Genomic DNA, 5,766 nt, shown 5'->3' with positions numbered 1-5,766 from the left:
TATATATATCTCCTTTAGTCTCTCCAGATAGATGCAAACAGGTATAGACACACACAACTGTAATTGATTGTGTGTATACATATATTCTCATATACATACATGTTTGTACATACAAATATATATGTAAATTTTGGCCTGCTTCTAAAAACAGTATAGTTTATTTTTGTTGTTGAGAATATCCTCAGTAAAACACCAGTTAACAACTTCTGTATGTACAGTTCAGTGATTTTAATTACATTCTACAAATTATGTAAACTTTTCCACCCTTATTGTCATAAACTCACTGCCACCTGTTTCCTGTTTCATTTTTAAGTTCCTTTTGTCAGTTTGACCCTACAGATCTTAACAGTGAAGACAAACCTTTTTTATCATAAAACTAATGAAAGGTCATTGCCTATTGAGCTGGAACCCACTCATAAGGTAAATGGTTTGGTTTTAAGAAGACTTTGAGAGATCTAGTCTACTTCCCCCCCCATGCGATATATTGTGTCTTTTTCTATTGTATATTTTTAGTTCCTGTAAGTTGACTAACTCATGATGACCCCATGTACAACAGAAAACATTGCCCACTCTATAGATGTTAATACTTTTATGTTGTCCAGTCTGTATAGGTTTTTTATTATTTAGTTTTAGTTTTTATTCCTTCCACTTTATTATTTTATATTGGTTTACATTCAGAATTTGTATACATTGTGAATCATTTATGTACATTGCCTTTCACACATTTCCTACATTTACATTATATTTCAAATGATCATATAGGTACATTGTGTTTTATAAGATTAACCATTGATCTGTGCTTATTATTACCCCATTTATTTAAGTCCCCATTGAATTTTGCCTAATTCCTTCACCACCGGGACCCCCTCTGCTCGTGTTATCTTAGTGATTTCTTCCCCTCCTCACCTCTTCCCCCCTTTCTCTGACCCCTTTGGACATTTATACACATCTTACTGTTATCCTTCTGTTTTTATGATCATGGTCTTAGTGCAGTATTTGTCCTTACGATACTGAATTCACTCAGCATATTGTTTTATAGATTCTCCCGTGTTACATAGTATTTTACAAAATTGTTGCTCCTCAGTGCTGCACAGTTTTCCATTGTTCTAGTGTGTGTATATATTATAACTTATTTAATCAGTTCTCCATTGTTGGTCTCTTAAGATTTTTATCTTAGTTTCTTTATTCTTAAAAATGACACTGTGCTGAATTATCTTAAGTACATGTGTTTCTCTGTATTTATCGAATTGGTTTTTTTATTATTAAATTTTATTAGTTTTAATGAACATTTACAGGGATTTTGGGTTTTCCTTCCTTCATTGCTGCACCATTCTCTGTACCCTCCTCCCCAGTTTGTTCTTCTTCCCCACCATCCGAATGTCTGTTTTAATTGTCCAATTGCCACAGTGCTTGTCAAAGTCAGTTCTGATTAATCTCCTTTGTTGGAAACTCATCAGAAGATCAGGGAGACTATGAGAGAGGGTTGGGCAGCCTGATAATAATATAAATAAGGGCTGATACACTTGTGGAAGTGGACCCTAGCAAGAGGATTGGTCCATTTTGCCATCCTGATAGACTTAAAATGAGACATCTTAGAACTAGATGGGGGCCAGAGGGTACCTGACAACCACCAAGAAGATACAGCATTTTCCGGCCCCAGATTTCTGTGGGGAACCTCCTAGACCCTGGAGACAAAGACTCAATGAGAGATGGCCAGAAGCAGCGACAAAGAAACAGTGACAGCAGAGGCAGTAGAACCAAGAGACAAATATGAGACAATACAGTGAGCTTCCTGGCCCGAGACTTAGTGGGAAAGCTGAGTGACTTGGTAGGAGGCTTGCTGGTGGAATTGAGTGCCTCCAGGCACTTGAGAGAGGCATAAAGTTGAATCTCTCTAAATACAAAGCTTGCTAGGAGAGTGGAGTGTCCCTGGGCACTTATCAGGGGAGCTACAGAGCCCTGGTGGCACAGTGTGTTACATGTTGGGTGACTAACTGAAAGATCAGCATCTGTTCCTCAGGAGGACAATGAGACACAATCTTCCTGTTAAGATTTACAGCCGCAGAAACCCAATTTTTTTTTTTGGGGGGGGGCGGTGTTCTCATGACTAGGAATCAACTCAGTAAGGGAACTAGAGAAAGTCTTGCCTGCAAACATAGCTGAGAGAAGGCTGTCCCAGGTAAAGAACTGTATCCTGAGCCTTTCCTGATCCTGAATTGTATTCTTTTAACAAATGAAGCTCATAATTGTGATTTTGTATTGTTGTTGTTGTTGTTGTTATGTACCGCTGAGTCAGAACTGAGCCATAGCTGGCCCTCCATCAGGTTTTCAGAAGTAGTAAATTGCACAAGAGGAGTTTGTCCCTCCCCCTCTTGCAGAGCAGCTGGTAGATTTGAAACTTGTGCCTTCAGGTTGGCAGCGCAGCACCTTACCACTACGCACCAGAGCTACTGTCGGTAAATTCCATGTGACAACTGCATTGAATTCTTGAACCTGGGAGGGACAGCTGGTGTCAGAACTGGTAAAAAGGTTGGAGAGGAGGTGTGTGTGACCCCTGCTTCATTAGAATCAGCTGAGGCTGATGCTGATTCTCCCGCCCTCTCATGAGGAGAGAGGAGGTCAGATGCCACACCATTTTTACATCAGTCAAGAATAAATGAGTTCTTATGTGACACATAAGGACAAATACTGCATAAGGCCACTGTTGTGAAAATAGGAGGATAACTGAATAAGCTCCAGATAAATGTTCTAAAGGGGAAGGGGAAGGGAGGACAGAAAAAGGGGGAGATGGGAGGAGAATTACTACAATAGCAGAGGTTAGTGAGTGAAGAGGGGTGAAGGAGTAGGAAAAAAAATCAGCTGAGACTTCTAAAGATGGGGTAGTAATATTCATATATCAATAGTAATTAATTATACAAAACACAACATATATAGATATCTAAAACAATGTATGTGAAAGAAATAGAAGTATATGGATTATTATATGCAAAACAAGAAAAATCTTAAAAAAGAGCAAATGTGTACTCACTAAAGTCTCCACCTCTTTTTGAGATTATTTTTAATTTTTCACTAAGCTTGTTCATAATTCCTTAGATTCCACCCCCCCCCGCCCGTATAAGAGGTAGTGACCCCTGTCCTTTTGAATCATTCTCCGTCCTGACATTAGCCTCCTCGCTTGAATACTTCTCCAAGTTCCTTTTTCAAAAAGCGTACAACGATGAGATGTTCAATACATTTTGCATATTTGAAGGCTTCTTTATTTACACCCTCAAATTTTTATTAGATGCCCAATCTTCTTCTTAACTCTTCGGAAAGCTCAGAAGGTATTCCCCATGAGAGCCGGCGGAAAGCCTGTTGATTTGTCTTCCTGTGTAGAGAGGTCTTCTTTATTTTATAAGTGTAGATGCTTGAAGTCTGGATTCTCCCTACATTTTTTGGTGAGATGTATGTCTAAGAACACGTTCATTTTCAGTGAGTTTGTTCTGCCACATATTTATGATCCTTTCGGGATGCACACCCTCAATCTCTTTGGTGTTCTCTCACCAAACATTTTTATTGCTTCTCACCGGTTTCACCTGTAGATGCACCAAGTCTCAGTTTAAGAAACACTGAGTTAACCTCCTACTGCCTCTGTGTTCTCTGATCTCTTTGTCCTTTATGATGCATTATTTCCTAAATCTTATTTATTTTGTTACAAGTATGTGCAGCAAAATATACACCAGTTCTACAGTTTCTACAAGTGCAATTCACTCACATTGCCTACATTCTTCAAACTGCACAAATATTCTCCCTCTCCTTCTCAGAACTGTTCCTTCCTCATTACTATAAACTCACTCCCCCTACGGCTCCTATCTAATCTTTTGAGTTGCTATTGTCAATTTGATCCCATGTAGATAGTTCTCTGCATTTTTTAATGAGATTTATCAACCTTGACCTCTAACAGTACTGATTTAATATTTTATAGCATCAATTCTGTTCTTTAATTTTACCAGGGGATTAAAATTGGATTTTAAGTCTGTGATTACATTTTTAGTTTCCTTTTCCTCATCAATTTTCCTTTTCATTTAATCCTTTTAAAGAAAGCTTTATTCTCTGGTTGTCCAGAGAATGCTAGTCTCTTTCTCCTTAGAACTCCCTGCCTTTATTTTATAGGGGCCGTTTCATCTTACCTGTAGAACAGGATATTGAATATGACTTTTACCTATTGGCTCAGAGTTGGTAAAAAGAACAAAATGAAGACAAAGGGTTCAAGTTCTAGTTTAAGGGATGTAGCCCATCTTCCTTGTTCAACCCATCACCCTAGTTCATGGGATGCAACCCATGGTCTGCAGTCTGTTGCTCTGCTAACCCAAAGGTTGTGCATCTCCAGTGGTGCGAATCCACCAGTGACTCCTTGAGAAGACAGGAAGTCTCCTCCCCGTCAGTGTCCAGCCTGGGAAACCCAGTGGAGGGTCACTATGAGTTGAAATCAAATCAGACAGCCGTGAAGTTGAGAGGGGTTTAGCGCTTGTAACCTAATGGCTTCATCTTGTGAAGTCTACCTTTTGGGGCCTGAGGGCCACATTTGAGGCTTCTGAGCAGCAGCTGGCTCTGCATTTCTGACAATGCCACCACAGGGAAAGGACACCACCTCACTCCCAGCATCCTCCCTTCTCTTAAAGCTGACAGACAGGCCCTCCAGAGCTGAGCAAGGTTCTTTTATAGTGAAAAGCTCTGGGGCTTAACCTAGTCAACATTGTCCCCTGAAGGGAACTCAGCCTTTTTGCCAGCTTCAAACTACAGCCAGCTCCTCCTCCAGGTTCCTCCCCAGCATTTTCTCCTTGCTTCTGCCAGGGAACAAAGAAATTTGAACACATCCACAGGGTCATGTTAATTGGCAAATAACTCTGGCTCCCATTGCCCTGAGGGGTCATAGGCCTGTTGGGTGCTGCCAAGAGAAGAGAAAAATGAACACCTTAGCAGTGGCATCAGCTCCTATATTTTAATATATTCAAATATGTCCCCTCAAGGAGTTTGCAAGCCCTCAGGGGTACAGGGAGTCTGAGCTGAAAGCAATTCTCCTAATTGCCGAACCAGACACCCAAATATAATTCAGGGCTTCAGATTTCTCCTATGGAGATCATCTCATTCCTGTTACACAGGCCTGCCAAGGCCCTGCTCTAAACCAGGGCCTCCCAAAGTGTATTTCTCAGAGCATTATTTCCATAGAATATTAATAGGCATTTCCAAAAATAGTTTCCATTTTAAAAACATCCAGCTGTGCAGAGTAAACAGAGTGGCAGGTTTCTGTCCTGTAGGACTTCCTGGCACCAGCCATACTAATTGCCTATTAGTCAGTCAATCACGGAGCATGGATTAGGTCCATACTGTGTGCCAAGCCCAGTGGAGACAGAGAAAAGGCGACACAGTGCACACAGACTAGGAGCCCCAGCGCCCAAGACCCTCACGTCAACCCTTGTCCTATCCTGCACCATCCTCCTAGTCTGCTCTATTTTAAGTGTAAGTTTAAGCCTGTCCAGCCCCATCTCCAGACCTGTTGTACACCATCAAGTCGAAGGCCATCCTTTTTTCTTTTTTCTTTTTCTTTTTTTATCCTCCAGGGGTTTTCTGCCATATGGGAAAGAAACTGTGCTACAATCCTGAAGGCGCATGGTTCGGATGCTCCAGTTGCTCCATGGGAGAAAGATAGGTAATCTCCTGTTTGATTTACTGCCTGTGAAAACCTACTGGAGGACCAGTTATGCATCCGTTCCAACTTGATGAAAA

At 40.8% G+C, this 5,766-nt stretch overlaps 1 protein-coding gene across 1 annotated transcript in view; it reads left to right on the top strand.

The window, feature by feature from the left end:
* ANKFY1 (ankyrin repeat and FYVE domain containing 1) overlaps positions 1-5,766 on the top strand; it is a 92,531-nt gene that overhangs the window by 44,536 nt on the left and 42,229 nt on the right. The window lies entirely within an intron of this gene.

This window comes from Elephantulus edwardii, unplaced genomic scaffold (genome assembly GCF_000299155.1).
Source record: "Elephantulus edwardii isolate Elephantulus edwardi_28Jun2011 unplaced genomic scaffold, EleEdw1.0 scaffold00267, whole genome shotgun sequence".
NCBI classification, from domain to species: domain Eukaryota; kingdom Metazoa; phylum Chordata; class Mammalia; order Macroscelidea; family Macroscelididae; genus Elephantulus; species Elephantulus edwardii.
Note: the sequence above shows the minus strand (reverse complement) of the source record. Positions and strands in the feature narration are given on the sequence as shown.